Source organism: Panthera onca, chromosome B4, assembly GCF_046562875.1.
Source record: "Panthera onca isolate mPanOnc1 chromosome B4, mPanOnc1 haplotype 2, whole genome shotgun sequence".
Classification (NCBI taxonomy): Eukaryota; Metazoa; Chordata; class Mammalia; order Carnivora; family Felidae; genus Panthera; species Panthera onca.
The window spans coordinates 126,005,793-126,020,632 of record NC_138345.1 but is presented as its reverse complement, the minus strand read 5'-3'; the positions used below and the strand labels follow the sequence as shown (position 1 = coordinate 126,020,632).

At 46.8% G+C, this 14,840-nt stretch overlaps 1 long non-coding RNA gene across 1 annotated transcript; it reads left to right on the top strand.

The window, feature by feature from the left end:
- The first annotated feature begins 1,355 nt into the window (after window positions 1–1,355).
- LOC144616873 (uncharacterized) lies at window positions 1,356–10,470 on the top strand. Its single transcript, XR_013556665.2, has 3 exons — window positions 1,356–1,568; window positions 8,780–8,875; window positions 9,312–10,470. It is a non-coding gene; the product is annotated as an uncharacterized LOC144616873 (long non-coding RNA).
- The last annotated feature ends 4,370 nt before the right edge of the window (window positions 10,471–14,840 follow it).

Sequence of the window (14,840 nt, the reverse complement as noted above, 5' to 3'; positions counted from 1 at the left end):
TCAGAATAATTTCCTTTGATTTCATTGCTCATCTTTATTTTTGTTTCACATGCCATTTTTATATGACTTTTCTCTAGAGGATTTCATAAATATATTTAAAGATGCATCGGGGCGCCTGGGTGGCTCAGTCGGTTAAGCATCCGACTTCGGTTCAGGTCATGATCTCGCGGTTTGTGAGTTCAAGCCCCGCGTCGGGTTCTGTGCTGACAGCTCAGAGCCTGGAGCCTGTTTCAGATTCTGTGGCTCCCTCTCTCTCTCTCTGACCCTCCCCCGTTCATGCTCTGTCTCTCTCTGTCTCAAAAATAAATAAACGTTAAAAAAAATTAAAAAAAATAACGATGCATCTACCTCGGGAGTCTGGAAATTTCTCATTTTTTTTTTAAGTTCTCAAAGCATCTTTCCAAATTGTGGTTAGACAGAGTATTCCCAAATCAATCTCCTCTTAGGAAGACCCCAGAATGCCCTCAGCCAGGACAATGCCACCCGATGGAAGAGAAGTATGATGAAAGATGGAGTGAAAAGAAACAGTGATCTTAACAAATGGCCACTAAAAATATCTTAATTTTTAAATTTGTTAAAAATATATGATCATGTGACCCGTTGCTAGGGTTTTTCCCAGGGCCTTAAAGGGGCTCACAAGCTTAATCTTGATTGAGTTCAAAGTAAACCGGCCTCTCTCGGGTATCCGCTACATCTCCACTTCCTCCAAGAAGCCCTCTCTGAATGGTCTGGTGAACTCACTGTCATAAATATAGGAGTTGCTTTTATCTTAATGTTTAAATATTTTTAGAAAATACTACAAGGCAATAATAAGTTGATTTGAAACAACACTGAATAAAGGTGCTTCTAATCTTGCATTTATGATTCGGATTTTACTCTGAAGGCAAGAAAGAGCCACTACAACGGTTAGAATGTACATTTTTGAACGCTCTGCGTCCCTATGGTGGAAGATGGCCCAGTTAAGGGGACTACCTGTCGCACGGACTGTTCGCCACCCGCCACCCGCAGTGTCTTAGCCCCTCATTGAATCTCTGGGCGGAGTACTGGGAGGAGACACCTGCCCACACCTGCACCTCACTAGGCCCCGCCTGCTTTCCATGGCCCCGCCCTCTTGCCATCAGGCCCCGCCCAGTCCTCTGCTGGGCCAGGCGCTCTTCTGTTCCTCTGTTAATCTGGGCCCACCAGATTTGGCGGATTTGTGGAAAGAACCAAGACCTGGTAGTTAAGAAAGCCGTGAGCCCTGTCGTCTCCGCTCCTTAATCTCTTTCGGCAACTCCGGAGGGCGGTCATCAAACAGAAGGCTGCCTTCCCGCCCTTGCTGTCTGACGGACCCTTTTGCTTGGAAGCTGCTTAGGTGGTGGCTGTTGCCTCGTTTTGGCCGGGATTGGGTTTCTTTCTCTGCGCTGAAAGGGGATGAGCCCAGGGGAGCCACCTGGGGTCAGAAGAGGTTTGCAGAGTTGACCAAGATCCCCGGGCGGCCATAGCGGACCTCCAGTTCCCAGACCGCAGGCGCCAAGACTGGCCCCTCCAGGGCCAGCAGGTGGCAGAAGGGGGCCGGTCTGGGACAGGTACGGCGACGGCGAGAGGGCTGGGGCAGCCTGGCCCAGGTGGCTAGGCCTTGTGCGCTCTGGGTTCCCGCACCTGCAGTTCCACTAAGGCAAGCTGGGGGCGGGCCTGGTGGGGCGGGGCGGGGCCTTCCGGTGGGTGGGCGGGGCTCACGTGCAGGACTCTGGAAACTGAACAGTAAACCTTTGCTGAACCCTTCCTTTGCTGAGCCAAGTCCTAAGAATACAGTGGTGAGTAAAAACGCTGACAGCCAGGGAGACAGACAGTAAACATACTCACAAGCATATAATCATGTAATTACAAGTTGTGAGAAGAGTTGTGAAAGGAAAAAACAGGGAGCTTTGTCTCTTGGGGGCTTGGGTAGACTTCCTTCCAGAAGCTTCTTGGATATAGACCCAAATTCTGGCTTTTCCACTTAAAAGCTGGGTGGGCCAGCTGGGCCATGGACTCTTCGGTCAGAAATGAGGCTTGACTCTAAAGCCTTGTGTAAACTGCTCTCAAAGAGTAGTCCAGAAAGCCTGGGAACCTTGGCAATTTCTGGGAATATGTGTTTATTTATATCGCTCCATTCTGTGCCCCCTATGCTATGGTCTGAATGTGTCCCCCACCAAATTCATAGATTGAAATCCCAGTGTGACGGTCTCGGGAGGTGGGGCCTTTGGGAAGTGATTAGGTCACGAGGATAGAACTCTCATGAGTGAGGTTAGTGCCCTTATAAAGGAGGCCTGAGGGAGCTCCCTTGCCCCTTCTACCAGGTGAGGATACAAGAAGTCTGCAACCCGGAAGCGAGCCTCCCCTGCGCATGCTGCCATCCTGACTTTAGACTCTCAGCCTCCACAACTGTGAGAAATAAATGGCTGTTGTTTATAAGCCGCCTAGTGTGTGGCATTTTGTTATAGCAGCCTGAACAGACTAAGACTTCCTCCTTGGAGGTGTTTTTTAACCTCTCTTAGAAGCTGAACTGGATTGGAATGCTGTCTCGGTGACTGCACAGTGCTGTGCATTAGTACAAAGTATTTGTTGCACTGTCTCATAACTTCTTGTGGGCCTTTCTCAGAAACTCTAGGCTTCTTGAGTCATGGATTGTGGTGTCATCATCTCTGACATCCAGCAGCAGTGGCGTCTTTTCCATCATCATTGTCATCATCACAGGGAACACTGGGACAGTGCTTTCAGTGTGCTCTGCTCCGCTCTAACCTCTTTACTTACAGTCATTCATTTCTGGCCCATTGTAACCACTGTATAAACAAGTATCAAGTGAATAAATAAGCACAATGGAAGGAGAAAAATCACTGATTTTTTTCCCTAAGAGTTCTTGGAAAGCTTCACAGAGGAGGTGACTTTGGGGTGGATTTTGAAAGCCGAGTTCACCAAGCAGAGAAGTGGGGAGTCATCATTCCAGGGTGGCTTGGGCAAGTATGAAGGCACACATCAGGCATTCAAGGAATGGTAATTAGGTAAGTGTGGCTGGATGTTGAGCATAGGGGGTGAGGACGAGGATAGAGAAATATTAGAATTGGAACACTTACTTGGATATAAGACGTACTTGTTAAGAAGGCAGTTTTTGGCTTTGTTTTTTGCTTTTGCCTTTTTAATCCACTATATACAGCAGACATCTAGAGCAGTAATTTCTAATGAAGGGGGTGGTTTGCATAACTCCCAGGGATGTGCTAGGTGATCTCAGGAGGTGTGGGAAGAAAATATTGGAATTTCTATTTTAGTTTTTTATCTTACCCTTTAAACATTTCTATTTTGGTATAAAGTTTAGAACAGCACTATCCAGTAGAACTTTTTGTGATGATGGAAATATTTTATATCAGCACTTGAAATGTAGTTAATACAATTGAGGAACTGAATTTTTAATTTTTTAAATCTAAATTAATTTAAGTGTAAATAGCCACGTGTGGCTAATGACTACTCTATTGAATAGCACAGCTTTATAGTGTGCATTAATACTATAGCTTATGTGCACAAATTAATACATAAATGAGAAAACACATGTGCAGCTCAGGTTGTTACCGATGGCATATGCAATCCAAAATGTTTACAGACCACTGGTCCAGAGACCAAAATTAAAGTATGGAGCTGGAACAGAAGTACTGAAAAATTGCAAAGATGGGATAGCCCTAAGGGATTAGTCAGAGATGTCTTAGAATTTAAACATCTGAAAATTGAAAGGGATCTTACAGCTCCTTAGTTTTCCTGAAGACAGTAAGCCTTGGGCCAAGAGGGGAGGGACTCAAACTCACAGTTTCAATCCTACTTCTGCCTGTGACAGGCCGTCTCATAAAACCTTTCTATGTCCACTGCTACCCCTTCGCCCGATTCTTCTCTCTCTAGCACTTTTCTAATTTCTGACAACACAATTGTTAACTTATCATTTGTTTATCGTCCATCTCCTTCCAACAACTAGACTGTAAGCTCCATGGAGACAGTGCCGCGTCCCGTTTCCCACTGTATGCCCAGGACCTGTCCTACAATAAGCGCTCAAAATGCATTTGCTCAATAAATGGTTCGGGAGGTGGGTGGAGGGAGACCCACACTGGGAATGAAAGATCAGGCTAAACAGATATTGGGAGATGGGGACAAAGATTGATGAAGGGCCTTGAAGCCTCTCTGAGCAGTTAGTGCCACTGGCCCAGCCTGGCAGCCCCCACATGTGGCTGGTAACTGTTGCCTAGTGGTGGAAAGTCAATTTGCTTTGAATCCGAGGGACCTGGGTTTGAATTCCAGTTCTATCATGGTAGTATGACATTAGATGATTTACTCTACTTCTCTAAATATTTAGTTTCTTCAGCTATAAAATGAGGAAAATGGCAATACTATTTCTTAGCAGTTATTAGTTGGATTAAAGAATGTAATGTGCGTATATATATATATATTATGTGTATGTTATATATATATATATATATATATATATATATATATAAGCAATAGTACATAGACTGTATGTACATAGACTATCTACTGCATACTACAGATACTATATAGAGAGCTTTTGTCCAATGTTTTTTTTTTATTTTTTTTTAATGTTTATTCATTTTTGAGAGACAGAAAGAGACAGAGCATGAGCGGGGAAGGGGCAGAGAGAGAGGGAGACACCAAATCCGAAGCAGGTTCCAGGCTCTAAGCTGTCAGCACTGAGCCCAACACAGGGCTCGAACTCACAAACTGCGAGATCATGACCTGAGCCAAAGTTGGACGCTCAACCGATTGAGCCACCCAGGCGCCCCAGCTTTTGTTGAATGTTAACTCAATGAATGAATGACCTAAATGATACCGTGTATAGACACAGAGTGGGAAAACAGACATGGAATCAAAGGATTGCTATTCTTTGATGAAACAAATTGTCAGAGCCTCAAATGTAACTAGTCACAGAGAAATGTGATGCACTGCACTGTCCCTTGAAAATATAGGGTTCCTTACTGGAAAACAGTTGGCTGGATGTAACAAAAGCCTTAAGAATGTTTATTCCTTGTTTAGAGTAACTCCATCTCTAGGAATCTACACTAAGCAAGTAATAAGAGATACAAAGATTTTCTTACAGAGCCATTCACTGATGCCATTCCAGGAAGGCCCAAATAATAAAAACTTAAATAGTAAGCAACCTAATCAGCCAGTAATGGAAGAATGCTTATGGACAGTATAGCCCTGTGAAGCAATACCATGTAAGTGACTAAAAACCAAGTGTTTTCAGAATGCAATGTTACTGGGAAGATGTTCATGCTATTTTTTTTTTTTTAACATTTATTCCTTTTTTAAGAGAGAAAGTGTGAGCAGGGAAAGGACAGAGAGAAAGGGAGACACACAATCTGAAGCAGGCTCCAGGCTCCGAGCTGTCAGCACAGAGCCTGATGCGGGGCTCAAGCTCACAAACCATGAAATCATGATCTGAGTGTCGGACGCTTAACCAACTGAGCCACCCAGGTGCCCCAGATGTTCATGTTATGAATAATAAGTGAAAAGGAGTATATAAAATTCTATGCAATATGATCACAATTGTAAAATATGTTAAAAAAAAAAACAAAAGATGAGAAAGACACAGTAAACTCTTAGCTGTGATTATCTCCCGTTGCTAGGTTAGTGGCACTCAGGTCAGCCCACTGATGTTCCCATCACTGGTCTTGGCTCCTTGGTGGGGTTCAGCCACCAACAGCTTCAAAGGTCACTTCCTCCATGAGCTCCATGAGGATATCGCGAGTGTCAGCTCTTGGATGCACTCTTGAGACTAGAAGGGACTTCTGCCAAACCTCAGTGTGATTCTTTGAGAAGGCTCATGCTGAGGATGGTAGCCTGGGGGAGAAGGCACAGCACTTGGCAGTTAGAGAATCTAAGTTTAACTCCTGGCTTGGCCACAAAATAGCAGTGGACTTTGGGCAACTTCCTGTGGCTCTCTGCACCTTGGTTTCATCATCTGTAAAATAAGGGAAGTGGACTGAGGTGATCTCCAAGGTACCTCTGGGCTTCAGTAGTCTGCTCTCCTTTCACTTACCAAGTATTTGTTGAACACTTTCTCTGTGCCAAAAACTATTCCATATACTGGGGATAAATAGGGAACAAGGCAAAGGTCTGTCCTCTTTCTAGTAAACTGTGTAAACCATAATAGAGTTTTAGCAGTATTTTCTGACTCATCATTTCCTAAAATGAGTTTTTAAGTGCCCCTGCCTTCCTGTTAGCTCTTTTCTCCTCACTTCCACTTTTCAAACTTTTATTTTTATATTGTCGAGACTGGTACATGTACATTATGCTGGGGGATGGTACTTATGTCTTCTGTACTTTATTTGTTGAATCTAAGAATTTTTAATCACTAACTGTTCTTCATCAAAGTCAAGTCATTGCCTGTGATTACATTTCCTTTTGTGCACAGCTTAAAAAAAATGTTTATTTATTTTTGAGAGAGAGAGACAGAGCATGAGAAGGGGAGGGGCAGAGAGAGAGAGGGAGACACAGAATCCGAAGCAGGCTCCAGGCTCTGAGCTGTCAGCACAGAGCCTGAGGCAGGGTTCGAACTCATAAACCATGAGATCATGACCTGAGTCAAAGTCAGACGCCTGAGACACCACGGCTCCCCTTTTGTGCATAGCTTTTCATTTCCTGAAGTTTCTAATTGCCTTTCTTTTTTTCCTTATACAATTTGCCTGTCTCGTGTATTCAATTTCAAAAGAAAGGGAAAACAAAAGCAAAACACTTCCTCATGGCAGGTATGGCAGTTAGGGTTGAATGAGGGAGCAGAAGCACTGGGTGTGTCATGTGAGATAGGATTTATCATGTAAGCTGCACCACACTAAATCTCCAGATCTCTCCCCACCACATGTGGGAAAACTACCTGCCTCACACCCCCCCCCCCCCAAACTTCTCTCAAATTCCTTCAACTCCTGCATTCTCCAAGACCGAGAGCCTTGCTACTCAAAGTGTGTGCAGACTAGCATTGTCGGCTTCACCGGGGACTTTGTTAGAAATGCAGAATAGTAGCCCACCCAGTCCCACTAAATCAGAATCTGCATTTTAGCCAGATTCCCAAGGCATTTGTGTGTCTGGTAAAGTTTGAGAAGCACTGGTCTGGGTGACTTTGTGGAGCCTGCCATTTTCCTCTCAGTCTGCTCCAGTTCCTTGCAATGAAGTCTCCTGTCATCAATGGCCTTACAGCTGTTAACCTTACTGCTGAGGCCTGTCAGAGCTAATATCCTCAGTGCCTGAGAAGGCCCTGCCATTGTGGTTATCGATGATGATAATAATACTAGATGCTATCTATTGATTACTATGTGCCTGGTATTGAGCTATGTATTATACATGCAGTGTCTCTTTTCATGCTCAACAAGCCACTATTGCGTATTATAATTATCCCCATATACTAGATGGAAAAATGAAGTTTAAGAGGTGAAGTCACTTGCCCAAAGTCACACTGCAAATAACTGATGCACCAAGGACTCAATTCAAAGCTTATATGACTCTAGAGTCTGTATTTCTTTAAAATTTCTTTTTCTTTCTTTCCTTTTTTTTTTTTTAGAGCAAGAACACGAGAATGCGTGAACACGTGTGAGCAGAGATGGGGCAGAGGGAGAGAGAGAATCTCAAGCAGACTCCACACTTAGTGTGGAGCTCCATGTGGGGCTTGATCCCACAGCCTTGGGAACATGACCAGAGCTGAAATCAAGAGTCAGATGTTCAGCTGACTGAAACACCCAGCACCCCTAGGGTCTGTATTTTTTTTTTATTTTTTTAAACATTTATTCATTTTTGAGAGACAGAGACAAAGTGTGAGTAGGGGAGGGGCAGAGAGAGAGAGGGAGATGCAGAATCTGAAGCAGGCTCCAGGCTCTGAGCTGTCAGCACAGAGCTGGATGTGGAGCTCGAATCCTTGGACCACAAGATCACGACCTGAGCTGAAGTCAAATGCTTAACTGACTGAGCCACCCAGGTGCCCCTTGGGTCTGTATTTTTAAACCATCAGCATACAATGTACACACAGGCAAGTGCACATCTCACAAATGTACAGCTGCCCCTCCAGCCCTTTTCATGCTCCCTTCCAGGCACTCGCCTTTCAAGGGTAATTTATACCCTGACTTCAACATGTCTACATGCCTAGGTTAGTTGCCTGGTTTTGTACTTTATATAAATGGAACAACACGGGATATTCTCTTTTATCATACTGGAACTGCTGAATCAAGCCCCTTGGACTTCCAATTTTTGTGAGATGCTGCATTCCCTGGCTTCTTTTGTTCCATGTTATGTTTGTGAGACTCATACATATTGTTGCATGTGGTGTAGATTGTCTGTTCTCACTGCTGGGTGAATATACCACAGTTACTTACCGGAACTACTGTCTATGGGCATTTGGGTGCCTTCCCGGTTTCGGGCGCTTATGAATACACAAACATTCCAGTGCCTGTGTTACGGTGAACATATGGGTGTAGTCCTAGGAGCAGAACTGGTTATACACACCTGGTATACAGAACATGTATATTGTAGTAAATACTGGAGCGAATGTACCACTTAAACTCACATCAGCTGTGTATGAGAGAGCTGGTTCATTCACTCCTTTGCCAACTTACTTGGTTTTTTGGCACATTTTTTCTTTTTCATATTAGCCATCCTGGTGGCTGTGTAGTCAAAGCCCATGTATTTCTTAACACCTCTTTCGTGGATGCATTTGCTTAGTGGTCGCTCCTGGTTGCCTACCCAGAATTCATTTTCATCCCCTTCTTTCCCACAGAATCCGATCTTTTCCTCATGTCTGCACTCCTTACCATGGAGTCAGAGGAAGCTGATCTTAGCCCTGGTTCCATGTCATGGCTTTATTTAACGAAAGGTAATTCCTCTCCCCTTAATAATAGTCAACTCAGGAAGGGGCAGGTGATCCAATTCTGTCCAAAGAATCTTCAGGAGGTTTACTGGGAGGATTTGGGAAAAGTCCCCTTACCCTTAAGAGGAGGCACAGGGAAAGATGAGCTTAGATGTTGTCATGTCTGGGTGTGATGTCTGGGACTTCTGCCATCTTGCTCCTAACTTTGAGGTGAAGCGATGTTCTATTTAGCATCATGGAGCCGCGGAATCAAACACTTTGGACTTCCAGTTTGGGTGCGATAATACACCCCATTTGTGAAAATAAAGGAAACCTCATTTACAATTGAGTCAGAGCCCTGAAGGGGGCACTCTCGGGCAGGTCCTCTCCACGCAGCCTGAGTTACCAGCTGGAAGAAGGGCTATCAGAATTATTTTGACAAGGGAGGACATTTTTCTCATAGGTAGCTCATCTTCTGCTTTTAAGAAAAAGAAGGATGATTCCTCCCTACCCTACAACAACACGCTACCCGCCTCTGGCAGCCAGTGAGAAACCACCACAACCTCCAACTCTTCCCCAACAGACTTTTATTCAAAATACCCACCCAAGTTTCCTCCTACAACCTAATAAAAGCTGACCTTCTCTTCATCTCTCCAGAATAGCCTATGGTTCACCATAGCTTGCTTGTCCCAAATGCAACTCCTCTGCTATTCTTGAATAAACTCATTTGCTAGAAAAATAACCAATTTATTTTTAAGGTTGGTACCTTCTTAAGCCAGAATGAATACAAGTTTCCGTACCTTGAATCCTAATTGATACAACTCATTTTAAAGTTAGTGCCCACCAACATCACCCTGCAGAGCTCTGAAAACTCAGCTCCTTCCTCCCAGAAGCTTTCCCTATGGGCTTCCGGGGAGGGAAATCTGTTTCCAGCCACTGGGGCAAACTGCTTCCCAGGAGTGATAGGAAATAAGAGGAAGAACATGAGCTCCAGAGGCAGGCGCTCCTGGAGGTGAATCCTGCCTCTCCCACCTGTTAGAGCAGGACCCTGGGCAAGTGCTTCACCTTAGTTTTCTTGTCTGTAAATTGGGGGCTAAGAATCCCAGCGTGCCTCAGGGGCACGTGTCTGTGAGGCTCCAAGGAGATAATAGAAGGGAAAGTTGTCCTCAGCAATCAAGGGCTGCGGACTACGGCCGCAGGACCTAACCCCTCACTAAATTTAGCCAGCTGTGCCAGAGCTGGGAGAAGGTCTTCTGACCCCCCAGTGCAACGTTTTCTTTATCCTAACATGACTCAGCATCTCCTTTTTTTCTGCCTCTTCCCCAAATGCAAGGCCTAAATGGGCCCTGAGGGAGGATTGGGGCAGAATGTCAGAGTTTCCTGGTGCATTTCTCTCAACTAGACCCCTGCCCCGGCGGGGGTGGGCTCCCTTGAGCCCAGCTCTGCCAGACCAGGACTAGTGCCGCGGGGCCGCATGGGCCTTTGTTGTCTCTGGCGGCACAGCCTCCTCCTCTGGCCACTTTTGCTCATTTCTCTGGGAGCTGCCTAGCTGCAGAGAAAGGCTTTTGGAACCCTTCTCTTTTCAGCCAGGCTTTATTGAATTTCACCTCCATTTTGTTTCCTTTCCAAACAGGAACATCATTTATCTTGGACTTCACGTTGGAATGGTCTCCAAGAGCTTTCTCTTTCCCAGCGGCGATTGTTGACACACAGTCAATCTGTTTCTCGCTTCCCCTCCCCTCCCCCCAAGGCCGCCCGCCATAAAGTGTCCACAGCTGTGCCCTTGATTACCCCGCCCTCTCTGTGCCCACAAGGGGGTGGGGGTGGGGGCGAGCTGAAATGCAGCGCGGCCGTTACTGCCGACAAAAAGGGACAATTTTCAAACATTTTTGCTTTTTATCAGGGAAGCTGATGGCACATAGAAAGTGCATCATTTTATTCTGAATGCTTTTTAAATATGGGTCACTTGGCCAGAATCAGCCCTGAAGGATGGGAGAAGTTCAAAACCTGAAACAATCACACAGATTTGCAGGTTTCTTTCCCCGTTGCCTTTTAAATTATGTGACCTGACACTCGGGAAAACGGGGCGGGAGGGAGGGTGTCTCTCACCGACCGACGCCCCCACCTGCATCGCCCTCCTCTCCTCACAGTGAGTGGGGAGCGTGGAAATGTGTGCCCGGCAGGAATGGCGGCCTGCAGGCCACGAGCGCCTTTTCACTTATTGCTCTTGTTCCAGGCAGTATCACGATCAGGGGGCCTGTGGGCCGGTGCCTCGGGATGCGGCGACTTTCCCAGCCCCGGAGGAGAGGAACTCCTCGGTGTGTTCGCCGAGGACCCGCAAAGGCGTGAGCCCGCAGGGTTGCGTCCGGCCAGGGAGGCGCGTGCAGGGGCGCGGCCGGGCGGCGCAGGTGTTCCTCGGAGGCGCGCCCCTGCTGGCCGGGCGGTTGGGGCCGCGGCGGCTCAGGACGAGACGGAGGACCGCCGGCGGCCGTGCCCGCGCGCACCCGGCGCAGGGAGGAGGGCCGGGCGAGAGGGCCGGGCCCCGAGCCGCGGCGGGGACCCCAGGGCGCCGGGCGCGGCGAGGACGGGGCTGTGCGGCGGCGCGAACCACCCCGACCGGGCGTGGGGCAAAACCCGCCACCCGGCGGCGTCGCGGGGTGGGGGCGTGGGAGGCGGCGAGGGAGCTCCCAGGCCGGGGCTCACCGCCAGGGAGCGGTTCCCGGAACTGACCCCGAACCAGGAGGCGGGCCCCGGGAGGGTATCTGGGCCACTTGACGACTGGACAAAAGTTTCCCAAGACATTCAGACTCCAAACTAGAGATGGTGTCAAGCGATGCTCAGAAAGCCTCCCTGGGTGAGACAAATGAAGAAGAGGCCGCTCCCTTTGATGGGTTGGGGGGCATGCTGCCCGTGTGCCTTTGAGCCAGCTAGCTCCGCTGCCAGCTAGCTCAGTAACTAATTTTTGACCCCCATTCCCTGTCTGTAAGTTGGGAATAATAACAGTGACTATGGCTTAAGGTTGTGAGGACCGCAATGAGATTGATTGAAGCCATCTTGTCAATTCGGATGAAGGAATGGACACACTGGACCTCATATCTGCCGCAGACCCGCTGGACCAACCGAGGAACCTGTAAGGAAATGCAGCCCCACTAGTTTGCAAGGAAAGATCTGTTTCAGATTCCAACTCTCTTGAGATGGAAAAGACTTCTGGAGGGACCAGACCAAGGGTCACCAGAGCACCTGCTAGCATAACCTCATGTTCGTCCAATCAACCGCAAACACCTTCTCAGGAGACCCCTGCCCCCAATTTTGCCCTTAAAAACCCTCACTTGCAAGCCATTGGGGCGGTGGGGACTTGTGAGCATTAGCTCCCGGTTCTCCTGGGTGGTGCCAAACCAATAAATAGCTCATCTTTGCTGCAAAAGCTACGTGTCAGTTTTTATTGGCTTGTTGCACAAAGGGTGGACAAATTCTCCTTTGGTTGGTTTACATAATCCTACAAAGCCCTTAGTGTCATGGAGTGAGTACTTAACCATACTTAGTCTAATGACTCTTGAGAATTTAGAGGCGGGAAATGGAGACTGGTAAATGATGGTTTGCCTTCCCTCTCTTTCCTTCCTTCCTGGACTCCCAGATACAGGGAAGAGAGCCATTGTTGAAGGCAGGTTTAGGAATCAACTGTAAATCAGTTCGTTTGTGTGGTATAGTAATGTAAAACACTATTTGGGGGTCATACAGATAGACTCCGATTCCCTGCTCTGCCAATTCCAGCTTGGTGACATTGGGCACATTATCTTTCTGAGCCTCTGGTTTTCTCATCAGTTAAAAGGTGTACAGATCCTTACCTGATGTATTGAGTGTGGTAATGTGTGTAATACTTCTATCTTCCTTCCTGGGAGTCTTCCTACCTTGAGTTTCATACTGGAGAAAGTAACAGTGTACAATATAATAGGATACCAACATGGTTGCGGGGGTAGTAAAGGAGAAGTGTGGAATGAAATAAAATACAGATGAGGACCTCGGTTTAACTGGGGGAGAATTTCCAGGGGAGCGAGTTACTGCTAAAGACCTTGTAACGCTGTGCGAGTTTGACCTTTACCGTCGTTCTCACAATCCGGCTCCTACTGCTATCACTTTGCTTGATGATGAGGATGATGACAAGAGCAAGCTGTGATATTATAATTTATAATAAACATGTATTTGGTCTTTCTCCACTGCCTGGCTCACAGCTCCTAAAACCCTTGGAATTTCCTTACAAATCAAAACCACAATGAGATACCACCTCACACCTGTCAGAACGGCTAAATTTAACAGTTCAGGAAACAACAGATGTGGAAAGGATGCGGAGAAATGGGAACACTTCTGCATTGTTGGTGGGAATGCAAGCTGGTGCAGCCACTCTGGAAAACAGTATGGAGGTTCCTCAAAAAATTAAAAATAGAACTACCCTATGACTCAGCAATAGCACTGCTAGGAATTCATCCAAAAGATACAAAACTGCTGATTCGAAGGGGCACATGCACCCCAATGTTTATAGCCACACTATCAACAATAACCAAGTTATGGAAAGAGCCCAAATATCCATCGACTGATGAATGGATAAAGAAGATGTGGTATATATATACAACGGAATACTACTTGGTGATTAAAAAGAATGAAATCTTACCATTTGCAACAATGTGGATGGAACTAGAGTGTATTATGCTAAGTGAAATAAGTCAGAGAAAGACAAATATATGATTTCACTCATGTGGAATTTAAGAAAAATAACAGATGAACTTAGGAGAAGGGAAAGAAAAATAAGATAAAAACAGAGGCAAACCATAAGAGACTTTTAACTTTTTTTTTTTTTTTTTTTTTTTTTTTGAGAGAGGGAGAGAGCCAGCACAAGCAGGGGAGGGGCAGAGGGAGGGAGAGGAGAGAGGATCTGAATTAGGCTCTGTGCTGACAGCTGAGAGCCAGATGAAGGGCTTGAACTCAGGAACCCGTGAGATCATGACCCGGCTGAAGTTGGATGCTTAACCAATTGAGCCACCTGGGTACCCCAAGAGACTCTTAAATACAGAGAACAAACTGAGGCTTGCTAGAGGAGAGGTGAGTGGGAGGATGTGCTAGATGGGTATGGGCACTAAGGAGGTCACCTGTTGGGATGAGCACTGTGTGTTATATGTAAGTGATGAATCACTAAGTTCTCCTGAAACCATTATTACATTATATATTAACTTAGATTTAATTAAAATAAAACAAAAAAAAAGAAAAACCCTTGGAATTTCCCAAGTGATGAGAGCTAGGGGTGTCTTTTTTTATGTTAATGAGGCGAGTAGGGGGCCACACCTAAGGGTGGGGGCTGGTTGCGGAATCCGGCAGGTGATTAGAAGGTGGGAACTTTCAGACCCACCTCCCTGACCTCCAGGGAGGAGGCTCAGGTTGAATCAATCCCTAACTGGCGATGATTTTAATCAATTGAGCCTGTGTCCTGAAGCCTCCATTAAACCCCACAAGGAGAGCTTCCGGATGGTGAGCGTGTCTCAGTTCAGGGAGAGTGGTGCCCTCGGGAGCTCCACTCCCTTTCCTGGCTGTTGGTGACTTATATCCTCTTCCAGCAGGGCCGGTGGACTAACAGGTAAAATGTTTCTCTCGGTTCCGTGAGCTGCTATAGGAACTTCGTGGCACCCAAGGAGGCGGGGGGGTCTTTGGAAAGTCTCACGCATAGCAGATCGGTAGGTCAGAGGCACAGGTGACAGACAGCCCAGCGTGGTGACGGAAGTCGGGGAGGGGCAGTCTGCGGACCGAGCCCTTCTCCTGTGGGGCCTGCCAGCTGTCTCCACCGCCGGTAGATGGTGGCTGAGTTGAGCCTTAGGGCGTCCCGCTGGTTGCAGAGAATTACTTGCTGTGGGGAAAGGGCCGCAGGAGTGCTGTGGGTGTGTGGCAGTGCTGTGAGTAAAGGGGATTCGCAGGAGGAGAGCTAGGTTTGCACAAGCTTCAGACACCC